Below are 21,634 nucleotides of genomic sequence, written 5' to 3' on the forward strand. Positions count from 1 at the left end.
GGCTTGCTCCTGGGGGCGGGGCTCTGAGGGGCGCAACCAGCGGGGCAGGCGCTTACGCAGATCCAGCACGCCCTGGAGTCGTGGAGCCGTGGACCCTTGGGAGTCCCGCGTGATGTGATTGCTCTGTGGAGACCTACCCACACTCCCCGGTGAGGCACAGGCCGAAGCAACTGGCTTGTAGTCTGGAGCTGGTGTGTGAGTCCGAACCCTTGTGGCCTTGGCCTGCAGCCCTCGCCACAGCTGCTTCCCCGTGCCATCTAGTTTTAAGAATACGTTCTTACAAGTTTTCTGGGCGTTTGAACGGTCCTCTCCCAGGATTGCATTTTGATTCACTCCGCAGCCCCTTCTCTGCGCAGCGTCTGGGGTGCAGTGACCTCGTTTTCATAACTGCTGCGTCGGCCTCGAATCAGACACCGACCTAGAACATCTGGACGTTGAGGATGCTTTCAGTTTCTGAACTGTTTTCTTGAGAGTCTGGGAAAGTGGCAGATCCTGACTTTCAAAAACGGCCTGAGGCACATGGTATCCTTGAGAGGGTCTCTATCACCTTGTTTTCGCTAAAAATATAAACTGATGTTTTGAGTTTTATTACCCAAAGTGACCTAAATGGTAGTCAAATGTTTTCGTGAAAGAAAAGCTCACAACGTTTAGCATCACTGATTTTCTTTCCTCTTCTGGTTTCTGTATGGCCACATTTCTTTTCTCAGTTTTTTACTTTGGGTAATATAATTTATTATTTCTTTAATTTCTGTCGATTCTATGTACATTGCATATTTTTAAACTTATCTTGTTTTTCTCAAATTTAAGCCAAATCTCCCAACCAGTCGAAATGCCAAGTTCTACCAAAAAAAAAAATCAAGTTTTGTTTATTCTATCAAATATGTATTGAGTAGGAAATTCAAAGAGCTTTAGCAAGAATCCATGATGATTAAAAATCTGGCAGTGGAAGTTGGGGGAAAGGAAATAGACTGTCATAGAAACTACACCAGAATACGGCAGAAGGCAGGTAATGAAAAGTAGTCATAGTCTATTTTTTTTCTTTTGAAATACCTAGAACATTTTTGTTACAAATTCAGAATTTATCTTTTTTGCATTTTATTTAGATTTTTCCATCACAGTTTGCATTTACTACCATTCTGCACCAGTTTCAGTTGTAGAGCAAAGTGGTGGAAAAGCATACATTCCACAGAGTTGTGGTCCCCTCCCTGCCCCAACCAGCTACCTGGCCCCACACTCCATTATCTCAACAGTATTGACTATGAGAAGAATGCATTTCTAATGGCCTTAAATTTGTGGGCAAATTAATAAATGTAGATCAAAGATAAACTTGGTAAAAAATGTTATTGAATTATTAATTCACACCCAGCCATCCAATTATACTTCTGACTTGTAGCCTTAACTTGCTTTAACATCAGTATTTTACTCATTTTTCTACCACTATTCAAGGCATTTGTTTCCCGAGTTTCTTATTCTTCGGCTGTTCTCCATTATTCATTCTGTTTGCTTATGCCTCTAACTCTTGCTTCAAGATAACAGGACCAAAAACCAATGATTTTGTAAAAATCTCATCCCCCCCCCAGACAAAATTATTTCCGTTTCCCCCCAACAGCACAACGCCTTGTCCATATCATTTTATTTATGTACTTTCTTCAATTAAATTTTAACTAGTATGGGATTAAGAGCTTTTTCTTATACCATTATACATTTCTAGATTTTATGTATCATAGTGTGCAATGAATGTTGTTGATCTTACTACTGATGAGAAAGCACATGTACAAGAGTATGCAAATACTGTTGTCATTATTATCCCCACAAACTCAACAAAATAGACCTTTAAATAAGGGAAAGGAAATTCTTAAGGAATGAGTGACAAACCTACAATGATCTTGTGGCCGTGGGAACAACATAACAGAATGCTAAAAAAGACTGCCCCGAGTATTGTATTGGCTATGACATACTTTCTTTTTGAGTGGGATGCCTATCAGATTGCATGAACCTTGTAAACAATTTAGCCACATAATTCCAATCTACATTTCCATAGTTACCAGGTCCAACTATTAAATACACATCTACGGGGAAGATGTTGCTCTCTGAGTTTCTGTGTCTAGGAAATAGCAAACAAGCCATGATGCCTGGTTGTCATGGTGGCAACCTAAATCCCCATACCTCATTAACAGATTCTTAAGACAAATCGCATGGGAATACATTGATCATAGAAGTCATAGATTGAGATTTAACAGGTTGCCTTGTGGGACAAAATAAATAGTGAACCAAAATTTTGACAGTATTTAATGCAAAAGAGAATCAGATCTGCTACCCAAAATACCAATGTACAGTATAACCTTCTGCTGAACAGTGGGTTCTGTTTGTGTTGATTTTGTACTTGACTTATTTAATGGGTTTCTTATGATTTTTTTAGCCAAAATTAAGAGCAAGATTTCTAAATTGTAGGGGCAATGTATTCCTGATATCTAATCAATACATTATTTTGTATGATTATCAATACATTGAAAATTCCATTGCCATTTTTAAAATTTATTATTGTTAAACACCATTATGAATTGTTTTTAAACATTTGCCATTTCTGCAAGCTAAAAATAAAGTGCCAAGAGAATGATGTGGTTCCTAAAATCAGGATTTAAATTAGGGCTTGAATTCAGGGCTTGAAATTAGGTGTAATTTCAAGTTGGTACTTTTTTCTAGAACAGGGCAAAACACATAAAAAAAAACAACACAGACTTGACTGAGAAAGTAGAAAAAGAATTCCACAATGTTAACAATAGAATCCCAAACTACCATTTCAAATGTGGCAGAGATGGTTATTTAATTGCCTAGGGAAATGATTCATTAATACTGGGTGGAGGGTTGAAGCAGAGAATGACCTCTGAAAGTAGTTTTAGTTTGGCTTTTATTACTACTACTAATGTTGTTGTTGTTGCTTTATTACACTTAAAAGATTTCAAAATATTTTTTTGTATTTCTCCAAACAGAAAAATTATTCAAGGAGATTAATCATTGAAGACTACCTTGACAAATGTGATGTCTAAAAAGTCAACCAACCCACAAGAGTACATGATGCACCTAGCCTTCTGGTTTAGCCAGAATCCCAACTTTACAGCCAAACAAAAACAGGTAAAGAAATCAACATTTATTCTGAGAGACCAAAAAAAAAAGTATCAAATAGGAGATAATATTTGTTTCACTTTTAAACTATGTGGTGCAAAATATAGAGTAATACAGAGGAATTACTCGGGGCTGGAATTACCTGGTATCTTCAAGAGGAAAAGATGGGGAGAATTTTTTAACTGTAGTGGGCAGAGGGAAATAAGCCTGAATAGGTTTTAATAAATACAAAATTATTAGCTTACCTAAGATATAATGCAAAGGCTCAAAAAGAGACTTGACACTATTTGTGTGTTCTTTCTCTACTCAGTAAGGAAAATAGACTTTAAAGTTGTAAAGGTGAAACAATGTAGAAAGAGAACTGAAACTTGAGATAGGCGAGGAGATAGTAAGCAAACACCTATCTGTTTCCAATAAGTTCATGTGTTCCAGGCACAAATTACATCCCACAGCTGTTTACAGGTAACCTGAGACCCGTTGCTGTTAAGTTCAAAGAAACTATAAAAAATGAAAAAGATGATAGATCACCTGCTTTAAAAAATTGTTTAAGAAGATAGACACTAAAAACTTTAAAACAGAGAAGTAAAATTCCAGAGTATGTAATTAAATATATTTTATGAACATTTATAGGAGTTTGATTTTATTTTTCAATGAAAATGGAAATTGTACAGTCTTGATATAAATTAATTGCAGCAAAGCATTTATTCTTCCATGATATTTGTAGGTGGGACTTTAAAATAAGGGCTTGATATAATTACAATTAGGTAAAGTCAAAGTTAGTTGGATAATTGTAGCCAAACTTTTGTTTATAATTTTTTTTTGTTTATAATTTTTCACCAGTTTTATAGGTGAGGCCATAATGATCATTATGGTCAAATCAGAAGATGAATAAAACCTATATAGCCTAGAAAGTATGGCTGGCTGAAGTCAGAATCAGGAAACAAAATTATACTAACAATTTAAACTCTGCTAAAATCTAAAGATAAAATTTAATAGAAACATATGAAAATCCCTACATTTATTCAAATTGAAAAATAAAACTGAGAACTCCAAATTGGATAGATTCTGGTTTAGCCATGTGAAAAACATCCAGAGGTTTTAGTGTCTGCCAAGATCAATGTGAGTTAATAATATAGTAGGTAGCTTACAGTGATACCTCTAACACTTTTGGTTGAAAAACCGTGCCCACCATCACCAGCCCTTTCATTTGGGGGATCCCCTGGTCAGTATCTCCCATAGACTTCACTAGTCCTCTACAATAGGAATAGGCAGAATAATGACCCTTGTCCACTCAAAGATGTCCGCATCCTTATCCCTGGAACCTGTGAATAGGTTACCTTACATGGAAAAAGTGGATGAAGTTTGCTAATCAGCTGATGTTTAAATAGGGAGATTATCCTGGATTATCTAGGTGGGCCCAGTGTAATCCCAAGGGTCCTTAAATGCAGAAGAGGGAGGCATAAGAGAAAGTCAGAGTGATGCTGTGTTCTCACTCAACCCATCATTGCTGGCAACGAAGGTGGAGGAGGGAAGGTAGGTGGCCTCCAGACAGTGGAAAAAATGAGGAAACCTCTCCTAGAGCCTCGAGAAACAAATGCAACCCTGCCACACCTTGATTTTTCCTAGAGAGAACTGTGTGTTGGACTTCTAACCTACTGAACCATAATATAATAAAAGTGTGTTGTTTTAAGTCACTAAGATTGTGGTCATTTTTAAGAGCAGCAATAGAAAAATAATATAGCTTTTACCACTTTGTTTTCATTCTTTGCAAAGGAGCTGCTATTATTTAACATCGAAATGTCCTTTATTTTCTTGTCTCCCTGTAGGTTAGCAACATTATGCCATAGAAGGGACAACGAACTGTTACTTAAATATTATGGGTTCAGAAATTTAATAGCGGATGAGGCTGCACAATCACTCATGCATCATTAGTCTCTATAATCACTAATTTTCTAATTTGTGAAATTGGATTTTAAAATACCTTCCTTCTTGGACTCTGTGTTGCTTCACAGTTTTTGAGATGAGGTGTGTGAAATAATAAAAGCCAACTATTAAGGACATAACACGTGCTATACATCGTTCTGTGTGCTTTATAGGTAGTCTTTTATTTAATCTCTGCAGTGACAGTGTGAGCCATGTACTGTTGTTTCTTCATTCAGGTGGAGAGAAATTAAGTACTCTGAATACTACAAAGCACCAAAGATCACAAAGAAATTATAATCCTATAGGGAATGGATATGCAATAAATAAAAAAGGTTACTAATAATTTTCCTGAAAATATTTTTTCATTTAAGCTTTATTGATAGTAACTTTCAATATTTGTTCCTTGCACATTTTCCATGACAGTGAAACTTTTCATTGTTTTATCCATTCATTCTGCAAATAATATTTGTGGAGTGCCTAGTAGACAGATGGAGCTAAAGTAGGTTTACAGTTGTTCATATGGAAAACAATACAATAATCAATAAATAATTCAGGAATAAACTTTCGCATACTTACAACTGTAAACCTACATTTGCCCCACCCTGTATGTCAGCTACTATCCTAAGTATTAGGAATAAAAGAGTAAATAAAACAGATGCGGCACCAGCTGTTAAGAAATTTAGACTGTAATGAGGGCTGTAGATAAAAATGGGAAGTGACAATGGACTGTGGTGAGAAGCATCCTGGGGATCGGTGTTGGCAGGAAGACATAAGTGATTCATCTAATACAGACCTGAGAGTTTAAGGAATATTGTCCAGAGGAAGTCACATCTATATTAAGATCTGAAGGCTAAGTAGGAGTTACGTGAAGAGGAAGTCGAGAGTATTCTGGTGGAACACTGTTACCTTCTGCATTTCAGCCTCTTCCTCATTTACACCTGTCACCTAGCTCTGAAAACATAATAGGCCCTGGCCAGGTAGCTCAGTTGGTTAGAGCATCCTACCCAGATCTCAGCTTCTCTCTCTCTCATCAGTGTTAAAAAGTAAATAAATCCTGCTTTAAGGTTCATTCCAAAATGCAATTTGATGTGAATGAAATCCCTGATATGAAATTTGCAACTGTTTTATAGTTAATAAGCTCTTTGTCTATAATCCATTTTTATCTGACCCCACATTTTAATAATCCAACCATAAAACAATATTGTTTTAGATTACTTTATTTCCAGGCCCAGTTAACATGGCCTACTTTTATTAGCTAATTATAAGTGGCAAGTGAAAAAATAAAGAGGTAATATTTTCTGTAATTTCATTCACGTGGTACCGCTCTTCTACCACTAGATGGCACTTGTACACCTGAGAGACAAAAAAAATGCTGTTTTCATTTAGGTCAAGACATTGAGAATTCCCCAAACCAAAGTTTATGTGACCCTGGTTCTTCAATTTAAGCTTAGAAATTGAGCCCGAAGTCTTCCTTCCCTTTTGTATATGTAAGACAGTAATAAATTTAAAAGTAAATTATCTGTACATACCTGCCCGTCCTGTTCTAAGTCATCCCCACCCATGCTTTATTTTCATTTCCTTTATTTTTACTTTCTATTAATACTATCATTCTAACATCTAATCTGGTAAGTTGGACTACTTGTTGTTCCCTGTTTATGCTCTCCACCCTCCTGTTTTCTTATTTAAACGTATGCTTTTCCCTCAACCTGAAGAACCACTCCCTCTCATCTAGCACTTACCCTCCATATTACATTTAGAACTCCCACTCAGTCTTCAAGGCAAATTTCAACTTACATCTTTTCCATGAAATTTTTCTCTTACTACCAAAAAATGCCTTTTTCCTATTTCCTTTTCATTCTTTTAACAAGCTTAGTATTCTGTTTCATAATGTATGTATTGTAGCAGGCATTATTCTAAATCTGTGTGCATCTCTATGGCACTTAAAGACTTTCTGCCTTATGATTCTATATGAACACTTCTTAATCTCTGTACTAAGTAATGTTTGCCTCTTGAATGCAGAGCCCATCTTAGTCATCTTTACATTTCCTAAAATATTTCACAGAATATTATTCACAGAGTTGATTTGAATGGTAATGTGCATAAGAACATTGCCAAACTCTAAGAATAAAAAACGAGATGATGATTCTTACTTAGTGATAAGGTCTTGGGTAATTTGGGTTAACATTAAACAGCAAAAACTATGGAACCAAAATCATATTTCTACCTAGAAATGACATTCATGGCATAAGACTTCCCACCTCCTCCAAACTTAACAGAAACAATGAACATAGCATACCTATTTTAATGTATAAATCTGAGCTCAAAATTGAGAAAGCAAATCTTCAGATACCAGACATGAAGAAGAAATTCAAAGTAGGGGCCAGAAGTTGAGTTTTTAACCCCATGTAGGAACAAGAAATGTGGCCCTAAAGCCAGTTAGGGAGGAGCTAAAACTGGAATTCCTGTATAAGTTAGAACTCTAAAGAGGTTTTCTACTTGAAAGTTAATGAAGTTGTCACTCTTATCTTTTACACAGTAGTAGGTTGGGTGGAGGTGGAAAGTAGCATTCACTGAAGATGAACTCTCAAAACGTGCATACCCCCAGCCCTGGCTGGTGTAGCTCAGTGGATTGAGTGTGGGCCTGCGAACCAAAAAATTGCGGTTCGATTCCCAGTCGGGGCACATGCCTGGGTTGCAGGCCAGTTCCCAGAAGGGGACGCATGGGAGGCAACCACACATTGATGTTTCCCTCTCTCTCTCCTTTGCTTCCCCTCTAAAGATAAATAAATAAAATCTTTAAAAAATTTCACATACCACATAAAGGAACAATCTACCACAAGGAAGAACTGGCAGATACATCAAACTGAAAAATATTTGTACCCAATAACTTCAGTTAATTAAACAACCTGGAGTGACTACAAAAAAAGTTAAAAATATAAAAGAAAAGATAGCTTCTGGCCAAGATGGAGGCATGGGTAGACACACTGTACTTCCTTGAACAACCAAGAGAAGGACAACAACAATTTAAAAACAAAAAAACAACCAGAACTGACAAAATCGAACTGCATGGAAGTCCTACAACCAAAGAATTAAAGAAGAAACTTTCATCCAGACCTGTAGGAGGGGTGGAGACAGGCAGCAGAGCAGAGAGGACTCGAGGCGAGGTGGCAGCTGGTGGACCCAGTGAGGCTGCGGATTGTGGAGCGGGGCACACAAGGCTGCAGCTGGCTGGCAAGGCAGTGGCTGGTGGAGCGGGCAGTCCCACATTCACATGCAGATAAACCAGTAGAAACAACCAGGGAGCAGGACGAACTGCACAATCTGGGTCCTGGCGAGGTGCAATAAAGCCTCAAACCAAAACACCTTTGGTTTTCACTGATTGAAAACACCTTTGGGGGTTGAGGCAGCAGTGGGAGAAACTTCCAGCCTCACAGGAGGGTTCGCTGGAGAGACCGGCAGGGTCCTAGAATGTATACAAACCCAACTATACAGGGATCAGCATCAGGAGGGCCCACTTTGCTTATGAAAAGCAGGGGAAGTGACTGAAATCTGGCAGAGAGCTGAGCAAGTGCCATTGTTCCCTTTTGTACCCCTCCCCCACATACAGTGTCACAACCCAATGATGTGGGTTGCCCCACCCTGGTGAATATCTAAGGCTCCGCTCCTCACTACATAACAGGCATGTCAAGACAAACAAAAAAATTGGCCCATATGAAAGAATAGATCAAACTCCAGAAAAAACACAACTAAACAGTGAAGAGATAGCCAACCTATTAGGTGCACAGTTCAAAACACTGATTTTGAAGGATGCTCACAGAATTGGTTGATTTTGGTTGCAATTAGATGAAAAAATGAAGGCTACACTAAGTGAAATAAGGAAAATGTACAGGGAACCAATAATGGTGGAAAGGAAACTGGGACTCAAATCAATGGAGTGGACTAGAAGGAAGAAACATCCAAACAGAGAAGAATGAAGAAACAAGAATTCAAAACAATGAGGAGAGGCTTAGGAACCTCCAGGACATCTTTAAACGTTCCAACATCTGAATTATAGGGGTGCCAGAAAGAGAAGAAGAGCAAGTGGAAAAGTTATTTGAACAAATAATAAAAGAGAACTTGCCCAATCTGGCAAAGGAAATAGACATCCAGGAAGTCCAGGAAGCTCAGAGAGTCCCAAAGAAGGTGGACCCAAGGATGAACGCACCATGGCACATCATAATTACACTTCCCAATATTAAAATGAAGGAGAGAATTCTAGAAGCAGCAAAATATAAGGGGACAGTCACCTACAAAGGAGTTTCCATGAGACTGTCAACTGATTTCTCAAAAGAGACCTTACAGGCAAGAAGGGGCTGGAAAGAAGTATTCCAAGTCATGAAATGCAAGGACCTACATCCAAGACTGATCTATCCAGCAAAGTTTTCATTTAGAATAGGAGGGCAGAATGAAAGTGCTTCTCAGATAAGGTCAAGTTAAAGGAGTTAATCATCAGCAAGCCCTTATTATAGAAAATGTTAAAGGGATTTATCTAAGAAAAAGAAGATCAAAACTATTAATGGTAAAATAACAACAAACTCAAAGTTATTAACAACCACACCTAAAACAAAAACAAACTAAGCAAACAATTAGAACAGGAACAGAACCAGAGAAATGGAGATCACATGAAAGGTTATCAACAGGGGAGTGGGAGGGGGAGAGAGGGGAAAAAGGTACAGAGAATAAGTAGCATAGATGGTAGGTAGAAAATAGGCAGGGGGAGGGCAAGAATAGTGTGGGAAATGTAGAAGCTAAAGAACTTATGACACATGGACATGAACTAAAGGCAGGAAATGTGGGTGGGAGGGGGTGTGCAGGGCAAATGGGAGTGAAGGTGGGGGAAATGGGACAACTGTAATAGCATAATCAATAAAATACATTTAAAAAAGAAAATAAAAAAATAAAATGAAAGCACCAGATTAGATGAAAATAGAAATATCTGGAAAAGAATAGAACTTTGTGGATTCATTAATTTTTAAAAAGATTTATTTGTTGATTTTTAGAGAGAGAGAAAGGGGGAGAGAGAGAAACATCAATTTGTTGTTCCACTCATTTATGCACTCATTGGTTGATTCTGGTATGTGCCCTGACTGGGAATCAAATGTACAGTCTGGGTGTATTGGGACAGTGCTGTAACCAACTGAGCTACTTGGCCAGGGCTAATTTTTTAAACAAATATTTATTGAACATTTACAAAATTCTAGCACTATTTTAGATACTGGAAATAAAATGATAAAGATATATAAATTGAGCTTATATTTTATTTTTTAAAAAGAGGAACTACCTTGCCCTGGCTGGTGTAGCTCAGTGGATGGGACACAGGCCTGCGAACCAGAAGATCAAAGTTCAATTCCCAGTCAGGGCACATGCCTGGGTTGCAGGCCAGTTCCCAGCAGGGCATGTATGAGAAGCAACCATACATTGATATTTCTCTCCCTCTCTTCTTCCCTTCCCCTCTAAAGATAAATAAAATCTTAAAATAAAAAAGAGGAACTACCTCAACAAATAGGTTAAACAGATGGACTAGAAACATCAAGAGAAATGATTATTAAATCAGAAAATGAATTCAAGGAAATTACAGCACAGAGGATTTTTTAAAATGGAGATTATAAAAGCAAAGTTAAGTGATGTGGAAGAAAATAAGAAGGTCCAACATACAGCTAATAGAAGTTCCAAAGAGAGAGAAAAGAGGTAATAAAGGGAGGCACTATTCAAAGGGGAAATGGCAGAGAATTCCTCGAAAACAAAAACACAGCCTTGGAATAATATGAGTCCTCAACAGGATACATTTTAAAAAAGAAACCTATATCTGGATACTTCTAATTAAAAATGAAGAAAACCAAAGACAAGGAGAAAACTACAATAGCAAAGAGAAGAAGAAAAGGAGGAAGGAAGGGGAGAGAGAGAGTGAGAAATAACACCTACGTAGTATCTACATTGACAAAAGAAATGTCACTGGTAAAAATAAAATTGAAATGAAAAATTTTCAGTGCTAAATAAATTAGTACTCGCCCTCAAAATTTTGTAGACAGACATACACTGTTTCAATTGAACCATTTGAGAGTAAGTTGCACACTTCATACACCTTTACCCCAAACACTGTGGTGTGTATTATCTAAGAACCCGCATAGTCTCCTGCACATACATAATTATCCATTTGTTTTCTTTCAGTTTTTCTTTTAAGAGGGACAATATGTACTTTTTTTGTTGGTCCCTACAAGTACTATTTTATCCCCAGGGGCTAGAATAGTACCCATCACGTATAGACCAGGAGTAGACGAACTTTTTCGGTAAAGGTTTAGAGATAGGCCCGTTAGGCTTTGTAGGCCAAGGGCAAAATCTGGGATTTTATATAGATACATAAGTAAAGAGCAAAATCAAATTTATGTAACTTTTTAAATTAATGTGGTTCACACTAGAATAGTAGCAAATGAATGTGATTTTTTTTGTAATACTACAGAGCTGGATTAGGGAGGAGGCAAAGGTAGGCAGCAATGGTTTGGCCAAAAGAGGTCAGTGAAGCAGAGACAATGTTGGGGGGGGAGGAAATAACCCCAGGAACAAAACAGACAGCAGCGGTTGCTGGTAGCCCCACCCACACCTCCTCTCCTGATGGGGCTGTCCAGTGTTTTGGGAGCTCAAAGAACAAAGGCGATTTCAGAATACTTTCAGTTGCTGGGAGTCTGGTCAGGGCAGATCCAGGAAAGAGTCAAAATGTGTAGATGAGTAGGGAGGAGGTAAAGGCCAAGAAGGTTGAACCTGGTCTCTGTAGTAGTGACTACTCAACTCTGCTGTTGTAGCGGGAAAGCAGCCATAGAAAATATGTAAACTAATTAGCGTGGCTGTTCCAATCAGACTTTACTTGTGGTCACTAAAGCTGAATTTTGTACAATGTTTACATGACACAAAATATTTTTTGTTCACTAAAAATGCAAACATCATTCTTAGTGGACCAGACAAAGACAAAGTTTGGGCTGGAGTTGGCCCTGTAATAGATACTCAGAGGGAAGGAAGTGTTAAAGGGAAAAAAAACCTTGGTGGGGCAATCATGAATTTATATACAAATACAAAATGAAGATCATCTGTATTCCTCTGGATGAAATTCATTTGCCTTTATAGAGACGAGAAGCATCTGCATTATCCCAACTTTCCTGCAATTTACAGAACTGCAAAGCATTTAAAAGACAACAAGAGGCCCTGGGCCCTACATTCACAGCTACATTAGGGAAACTAAGACCATTTGCCAGTTTAAAAAATCAAGCATGGTGAAATCTTTAAAACATGTACTTATTCCAAAGTGTCAAATTTATACCTTCAGCTCCTTTATAGGGAACAAAATATACCTTAATAATATGGGGGTCACAGAAATGTTATATTTCAACTCCTCCATCACAGACATGCTGCTTATAACCTCAAAGACTTTGTGGAGAATCAGGGGCAATAAAGTGGTTTCCAAATTGTAGATCCAAATCACAGTTCTAACACATCATGGCTGTGTGATCTTGGGGAAATAAATTAACATCTCTCAGTCTCAGTAACTTCACCCTTTAAATGGAAATAATAATAGTAACTATTTTGCAGGGTGGTTATGAGAATTTCATGATGTAATACAAGTGACCCAGGTAGTATACAGCCTGGCACAGAGTGATCTTGCAATATGGTTATTATTTTTCTTTTAGATCAGGGCCTAGTCATTTCTAATTTGTCTAAAACACATTGTCTTAAGCAGTCTTGATAAAGCTGTGACTTACTATTTTATGGCACGTTGATATGCTGTTAGAGGTTTCCTCTTTTGGCGGAATCCCCAGTGCACTCACTCTCTAGCTCCTAGTCCAAGTGCAGGGGAATTGCAGCTTTCCTGGGCTACCCTCTAGGAGAGGGATACCTGTCAACAGAAAGATGAGAAACACCACCTGACTTCCAATAGGAATCAAAATGTTCTTTGCATGAGACACAAGTCTTTTCTAAAAGTCTCCATTGAAACTACATGAACATTATTTTCCAGAGTGACTTCAATTGTATTGGATCCCAATATAAGGAAACATCATTCTCCTATAAGACTTAAAAAAACTGGCATTTTCCACTACAAGGGGCATGGAGGAAAAATTAGATTTGAACTGAATTTCATTCCAAGTAAATTATACACACCTAATTACATATTTTTTTCTGTTCAATTTAAAGAGCATGAGACATTTGAGAAGTTAGACTCGCTATACCTGCACTGCTGAACAAAACAAGCAGCATCGAAATGACTTTTTTAGAACCACAGAAGTTTTGTTTTTTCTGAAATAGAACATTTTTTCTATATGAAGAGCTGGCATTTTTATTCCATAGCCTACCCACTCATCAGTCTGCTCAAATTATCATTCCAATTCCTCAACGCAGTGGTTTGTTGGGTTTTTTTTCCTCTATTTATGGCAATTGAAAACCAACATAGATGCTATAAAAATAACCTTAAGATGCAAACTCCAAGCCCATAAGAACAATTTCCTGGGCTAAGGGCATTATGGCTGGGTTTTCTATAAAACAAATATTCATTAAGATCGACTTTTGAAATAGCCTTTGTTTGACATTGGATTGCCCTCTTCTGTCATTAAGTCAGCACAGGAGAATTTAATTTTCTCTCTTCTTTTTTCAATGATCGGCTCTGCAGGCACCTCTTCCATGGAAACCCAACCAGCTTTCAGAGGACAGAACTGCCCTTGAAAATGCTAAAATGGGGGAAAACAGCTTGAGAATGCTGTGAGGCAAGACAGACTGACGTGAAAGATATTTTCATTCCCACTCCCTTGGTGCCAACTCAGGGCAAAGTTGGGAAACCAGTGCACGATGTGCTGTAAAGTAATACTGAATGGAGCAGGTGAGTGAAGGATGGAGTGAGAATGGAAAAGTGAGTCAGACATGAAGTCACAACCCTGAATTTATCCGCAAGGTAATTGTCAGTGGCAATAATGGGCAAATTTCTTTCACTAGTTAGTGGCACATTAACTTATGCTGTAAATATTTGCATTCTCCACAGAGCACAGCATAATGTTCTCAGTACAGGAGTGGATGGGGAGAGGAATTTAGTTCTTAATTTCATTCTGCTTCTTCAGTCACTGGTTTCTGTTGCGTGCCGAAGGAGAGAAAATTACTCTACATGAACAAATAGCAATTTAGGGTGCACAGGGGGGAAAAGGGTGTTCTGCTACCATGGCTTTATTTAGAAGCATGCTAAGAGAAATTACTGAGGGAGCATATACTTTGTTTCTATAGCCATTTTTCTGTATTACTGTTTTCTAACAAAAATGACCATCTTTTTTTTTTTTCCGCAAAGTAGGTGAGGGTTTTAAATTGAAAAGGACCTATATCATAGGTCTTTGAATGTTGATCTTATAAATAAATGGCCCTAAAACCACCTCAAGTCTTAGTTCTTAGCTTTTCTTTCCTACAAATATAAAAGTGGAGACAATAAAATGATGGAAAGTTTTAAATTTTTTTCTTATGTGTTTGTTGGCTTTGTTTTGGGATTCCTGCATGGACATTTTTATCTCTATGAAATATTACTGACACTGGGAATTTCAAAATATAGTGGTACATCCATGAAAGAATTCCATGGAAGCTAAGTCTAATTTGATGAAATGAAATGTTAAAAGAACAAGCTTCAAAAAACTTTAAGAGGATGGATAGATAGATAGATAGATAGATAGATAGATAGATAGATAGATAGATAAATAGATCTGTATTAAAAAATAAAATTTAAAAAAGTTTAAATATGCAAGTAAGGGTACAAGAGCAGTGGGGCTCTTTATACACTGCTGGAGTGGTCTATACCAGTAACACCTTTCAGCAAAGTAATTTATGAATATGAGTCAGTAACTTTTAAAATGTTTGTATCGTCTGCTCAGACTGCCATAACAAAATACCATAGAGTAGGAGACTTAAACAACAGAAACCTATTTCTCACAGTTCTGGAGGCTGGGAAAGGCGAGTGCCAGCATAATCGGTTCCTCCGAGAGCCTGCTTGGTGGGCCGATGCCCTCGCTCCCTATGCTCACGGAGGGGAGCGAGATTGCTCTCAGGTCCTTCTCTCATAAGGCCCAACTCCAGTGGGATTCCACCCTGCCCTGACGACCTCATTTAGCCTTAATTACCTCCTAGAGGCTCTGTCTCCTGATGCGATTACATTGGGGGTAGGAGCTTCAGTTTATGAATTTTAGGGGGACACAGTTCAGTTCAAAGCAATGTTCATCCCCTTTGACCCAGTAATTCAACTTCTAGGAATGCATCCTGTGTGTGGTATAGGTGGGGGTACAGCGTGTGGAGAGGTAATGGAGAAAAAGTAGCCCTACGGGGCCTGCGAACCAAAGGATCGCGGTTCGATTCCCAGTCAGGGCACATGCCTGGGTTGCAGGCCAGGTCCCAGCAGGGAATGCACGACAAGCAACCACACATTGACATTTCTCTCCCTCTCTCTTTCCCTTCCCCTCTAAGATAAGTGAACAAAATGTTAAAAAAAAAAAAAGAAAAAGTAGCCCTAGATGAAAGCTTAAAAAATAGTCACTTTAAAGACGACATTTTATGTTAGAAATTATATTATTTTAAATTTTAGACTAAGAAAATAAACACAGTGTTCAAATATATTAGTAGTTGAGAGTGTTGTGGTAAAACATAAATAGAAAATTAAACAATCAATAAAAGGTTTTTTCTGAAGTGTTTCTAACCATGGGAATATGCTTATATTTTTAAATGTAAGATGAAAATTAGTTATGTGCTATGATATCAACTATACATAAAACAGATGTATAAATGTATAGAGAAAATCATTAAGGAATATATAACAAAATTTTAACAGTCATGATGTCTGGGTAGCAGGATTATACCATTTCTTTCAAATTTTCTATAATAAGCATATGTTATGTTGATAATATAAAAATCTTTTTTCAAAGTACAAAATATATAAATGCAGACTAAAAGACAGGAGAGCTAATAGGAAACACACCAACTATCTTTTTTTTTTTTAAGATTTTATTTATTTATCTTTAGAGGGGAAGGAAAGGAGAGAGGGAGAGAAACATTAATGTATGGTTGCCTCTCATGCGTCCCCTGCTGGGAACTGGCCTGCAACCCAGGCATGTGCCCTGTCTGGGAATCGGACTGCTATCGTCTCGTTCGCAGGTCTGTGCTCACCAGCTACAGGGCCACTGAGCTACACCAGCCAGGGCCCCACCAACTATCTTAATAAGAGTAATCAAAGAATTTTATAATAAAATTTTATGCAAATAACTTAGGACTTTATTTATTTATTTTTACTCTATCTTTTCCTGTAAACCCAGATGGGGCATTATATCCTCATTCTGCCCATGGTTACACGCTGGAGATAGGAAAATCCAGAGAACTAATTCTGTGTTGATTTAGTCCTTAACATTGGATTATTTAAATTACAACTTGTAAACCTAATGTGTGTTTCTTCACAGACGAGACTGCTGAGTGAACACACAAACAGCTGTTTTTCTTTTGTGTCTAATAATACCTTGCCTTATTTCCAGTATAGGGAATCCTCAGATTCTCTAAACACAGTCGAATTGTAGCCTTCAAGGGAAATAAATATGAACCAGATCTTACTCTGATAAAGAAAGCTCTTTCCTGCTCCCTCTCCTTAAGTTTGTTATGATCCCTTCTGAAAATAAACTTTTATTAATGTGGTCTGTGCTTAAACATGACTTTTGTTCTTGCGGATTGGTATTCTTTTCATCTTACACCCTTTCCCTTAATCTCCTAAGTCTTTCTATATGAGCATATTCAGAAAAGAATGTCTAAGCATTTGCATGGAAAAAGTGATCTATGCAAATATCTCATAGTTATTTTATTTTAGGCTTATAAGATTTAATCAGTAGTTTTGCTACTTTGTTACTTAGTTGAGAATCTTCTGGTAATCAAGTAGGTATGTTGGCTCATTCCTAAATAAATAGATATATTACAGAGAGCAGATATAAGAGGGTCTTAAATTCAGGTGTTTGTGGGTCTAATTTACTTTTATGAGTACTTACTATTCTCTGTATAGTTCCCATTTTGCTCTCTGGCTGAAAATTTAATCTAATATTGTAAATGTCAAATAAAGTCAATGACCTCACTAGTTTATTACTGAATTCAGAGCCACCCAAATCCAAACCTCAAACCTAGGACTGATATCAAATTGAGTTCATTAATCGATAATCATTACATCATCTGGCTTTTCATTTTTCTATGGAGATGCTATAGTTTGGGGTTATATTAACACACATAGTCAGTTTTTTTGCTACTTTAAGAATATGTAAGAGATGTATGTCTTAGTCTGTTCAGGAATGCCAAAAAAATTATCATACACTAGCCCTGGCTGGTGTAGCTCAGTGGATTGAGTGCAGGCCTGTGAACCAAACAACCGTGGTTCGATTCCCAGTCAGGGCACATACTGGGGTTGCAGGCTGGTTCCCTGTAGGCCAGTTCCCAGCAGGGGATGCATGAAAGGCAACCATACATTGATGTTTCTCTCCCTCTCTCCTTCCCTTCCCCCCTAAAGATAAATAAGTAAAATCTTAAAAAAATACTATACACTCAGTGGCTTAAACCAGACTTCTATTTTTCACAGTTCTGGGGGCTAGGAAGTCCAAGATCAAGGCCCTGACAGATGTCTGGTGAGAACCCGCTTCCTGGTTCACAGATGGCCATTTTCATTGCAGCCTCACATGGCAGAAAGGGTGGAGACCTCTCTGGGGTCTCTTTTCTAAGGGTGTGAATCCCATTCATGAGGGCTCCACCCTCATGACCTAATAACCTCCAGAAGGACACCACTTACTGATACCATCACATTGGGGGATAGGACTTTGATATAGGCATTGGGGGAACACAGACATTCGGGCTTTAACTATGTAGCTTCAGAAAGCTGTGTTATGTATATTCATGAGTGATGCTAGTCTGCTAATTGAAAAGTTAGTTATCGATTGATGTACTTGAAGAAAGCAATGATGAGCACATTGCATACTGACATTAATATCATCCTAGTATTATCATTATATTAGTACTAGTTTGACATCACAGATACCCCAAGAGAGAACTACTATCATAAAATATCAGTTGGTTCCACAATAGGAAAGAGCATAATTAAGCAGAAAACTTAACTGAGTCTTGATAAAAGCTATGAAATATTAATAATTATAACAAAATTTTCTCAATTCTGATGGGTTTGCTTCCTTGGTTTACTGATTAGTACCTTTACTTATAATGTCAAAGTTTGTTTACCTTATGTGTAATCTGCTTACATGGCGAAGACTCTGTGTCTTACCAGAATAATTTTGGGGCTTTATATTGACTTTATCATATTATTGATTATTTAAGAAAAGAAAAATAAAGGTTCTCACTTATTAAAGAGCTAAGGTTCTTTGCAGTAATACTAGCATTCTGTGTTTATTCTATGCTTGTTTAAATATTTATTTTTTAAATAAAAAATAGAAATTCATTTCTTACAGTTCTGGAGATAGTTTCTTAGGTGTTCATTATCTGGTCTTAATCAAGTCCCTAAATTTCCTTTGAGAATATTTTAAATTGCCTCTCCACAACTCAACATGAAATATAGAAAAAAAATTAAATTTCAGGACATCTTTTATACAAAAACTATCTTTGAGATTTCCTAGAGGGAAATCATGGAAAAAGCCAAAAGTTTATTATTTTACTGTTTTATAAAAACACATGCTAGAAATAATTAGTTTAAGTTTGTTTGTTGTATTATGACAGTAAGAGTTGCACAGGAATGTGTCAAATTGCAATATATACACAGACTGGCCCAGGTTAAATATGTATAAATAAAATGTTATTGACATGAATATTTTAGAAATCAAGTGCTTTACAGCAAGTCTGGAGATCTGTTAATGTCATCATTCACCATAATGTTTTACACTCATCAAAACTTACAAAATAGTTATTTAATGTTCTGTGATAGAGAAATAGAAAAATTTATTCTGTTCTGATATTACTGGTTACAGTAATAAGTTAGTATGATGATGGCTTGGACCAAGCTGCTGTGGAGGTAGTGACAAAAGTCAATTCTGGGTAAATGTTGAAGGTAGAGACTGTAGGTTTATTCATGAATTGGATATGGGCTAGTGAGCAAAAGAGGGTAGTCAAAGCCATCTTCAAGGTTGTTGGCTTAAACAAGTGGTGGAACAGATGCCATTAATGAGATGGGAAATACCACAGGAGCAGTTGGTTTAGGAAGGACTACAAGGAATTTAATATTGAATATTAAATTATTAATAAATAAAAGGCAATGCCATTAATACAAATGCAATAAATTAAAATATATAGTATAAAATATAATACATTTATATGTGTAATCATGCATTTTATGAAATAAAAATATTTTTAAAAACATATATGTTATTCCCTGACATTTATGGGAATAAATGGGTGTGGCTCAGTGGGTTGGGCATCATTCCACCACTGGAAAGTCATGGGCTCAATTCCCAGTCAGGGCACATGCCTGGGTTTCAGGCCAGGTCCCTATTTGGGGGCGCGCAAGAGGCGACTAACAATGTTTCTCTCTCATGTTAGTTACTGTTTCTCTCTCCCCATCTTTCTCAATGTCTTCTCTCTTCCTAAAAATAAATAATTAAAATTAAAAAACAAAACTTATGAATAAAATAAAATGGCTAAATTAACAATAAATTTTAATAAACTATTAATATCATTAGTCATATTACTGGTATTTATTAATAAATACTTTACATTGTTGGTGTTAAGTAGGAATCTAGAACTCAGGGCACAAATCCAGGTAGGAGATATAAATTTAGATCTTATTAAATTGTAGCCATAAGACTGGATGAGATCACCCGATGAGAGAATGTAAATAGGAAAAAGTAAAGATTCATCTGTGTTGTCACAAATGGAGAAATTTCCTTTTTATGGCTGCATAGTACACCATTGCACGTATACATTATATAAATTAAGGTAGTAAACCATTTTCTTCATTCATTCATCCATTCACGGGCTCAGGTTCTTCCCGTATCTTGGCTAATGTAAATGATGCTGCAGTGGACATGAGGGTGCACATCTTTGAGATGATTTCATTTCCTAATAGTATATCCCTAGAGGAGGAATTGCTGGATCATATGGTGGTTTCATTTTTAACTTTTTAAGGAACCTCCATACTGTTTTCCATGAAGGAAGTACCAGTTAACATGCCCAACAATAGTGCATAGGGTTCCTTTTCTCCACAGCCTCGCCGACACTTGTTATCTCTTGTCTTTTTTATAATAAGATTAGGGAAAATTATATTTAAAAAAAAAGTAAAGATGCAAGGATTTCAATGCCAAAACTTAGAAGGCCTGATTTTTCACAAAGATGGATTTCTAGCTTGTAAATTTATGAGGAGTAGAGCATAGGAGTCCATAGAGCAAGATTCAGGTCACATGGGGGTGACTTTTAACTTCTGTCACAAAGCCCTTACTTGTCTTCTTCCTTGGTCTCAACTTCCTTTCTATGTGTTGGCACCAGATGGATTCCAACATTACCTCAGGATTATGAGTTTATTTGTCTAAGTTATGTATTGCATGATGCTTACTATGTTCTTGACTCTGTCCTAAGCATATAACAAACATTAACTTATTTAATCTTCATAACCCTTCTAGTAGGCAGTGAGCCTTATTATCCCCAATTTACAAAAGAGGAAACTAAGGAACAGAGCATTTTAGTAACTCCCCCAAGCTCTCACAGCTACTACGAGGCAAATTTAAATCTACAAGGAGGTATCTCCTTTTCAGTCGTTGTAACAACAATGTAGAAAAAGCTTCAGGATAATAGGAAGTCCTATGACCTTCACCAGCTGTACACAGAACCCAGAACTCAGGAGGCCTCTGTGTTTACTGAATCAGTAACCCAGGACTTAAAAGTCATGATTCTCTTCTCATGATTAAATCTCAGTTTCATTAAACCTCTATATTCTACACTCTCAAATCCCAGTTTGTAATTTTAATGACAGTTTTTCTACAGACTCCAAGTTTTCAATATAAAATTCAAATTGCAGTACGTAAAATTCAGCATGCTACTGGATGGAAGACCAATCAAAATTACAAATACAGTTAGTCCTCATTTAATGTTGTCGATAGGTTCTTGGAACTGCAGTGAGGTGACAGTTAATGAAATAAAATTTAACACAGTTTTACTGTAGGCTAATTGATATAAACAAGAATTAGGTTTCTACAGCATTTCATCAACGTTACAGTGAAACAATGTTCAATAAAACTGTTATTTGAAGACCCGCTGTACAGATGTCATAGCAGTTTTTCCAAATGTAAGATATACCTGGAAAGAAAATCTCATTGTTTGGAAAGTTGGTGCCCTTGCCAGCCCAAGTGATTTTCTAAGAATCACTGAGAGCCACACATGGGTTAGCACAGGACAGGCAATCTCTGTTCCAAAGGGAGGTTGCAACACCCCTTTTCCTTCACCAGATGTGAGCGAGCCTTTAGATCACATAATAGTGAAACAGTCTTTCTTCAGGGCTACTGTTGACTGATCAGTTGCTACTTGGATCAAAGGA

At 37.1% G+C, this 21,634-nt stretch overlaps 1 long non-coding RNA gene across 2 annotated transcripts; it reads left to right on the forward strand.

Annotated features, from left to right (window-relative positions):
• Positions 1–6: 6 nt before the first annotated feature.
• LOC119036285 (uncharacterized) lies at positions 7–14,493 on the forward strand. 2 transcript variants are annotated; one of them, XR_005079965.2, is made up of 3 exons: positions 7–149; positions 2,991–3,132; positions 13,736–14,493. It is a non-coding gene; the product is annotated as an uncharacterized LOC119036285 (long non-coding RNA). The 2 variants fall into 2 exon arrangements; XR_005079964.2 differs by lacking the exon at positions 13,736–14,493 and adding an exon at positions 4,950–5,369.
• The last annotated feature ends 7,141 nt before the right edge of the window (positions 14,494–21,634 follow it).

The sequence above is a fragment of the Artibeus jamaicensis genome, unplaced genomic scaffold (genome assembly GCF_021234435.1).
Source record: "Artibeus jamaicensis isolate MK-2021 breed Jamaican fruit bat unplaced genomic scaffold, CSHL_Jam_final contig_1998, whole genome shotgun sequence".
In the NCBI taxonomy this organism is placed as follows: Eukaryota; Metazoa; Chordata; class Mammalia; order Chiroptera; family Phyllostomidae; genus Artibeus; species Artibeus jamaicensis.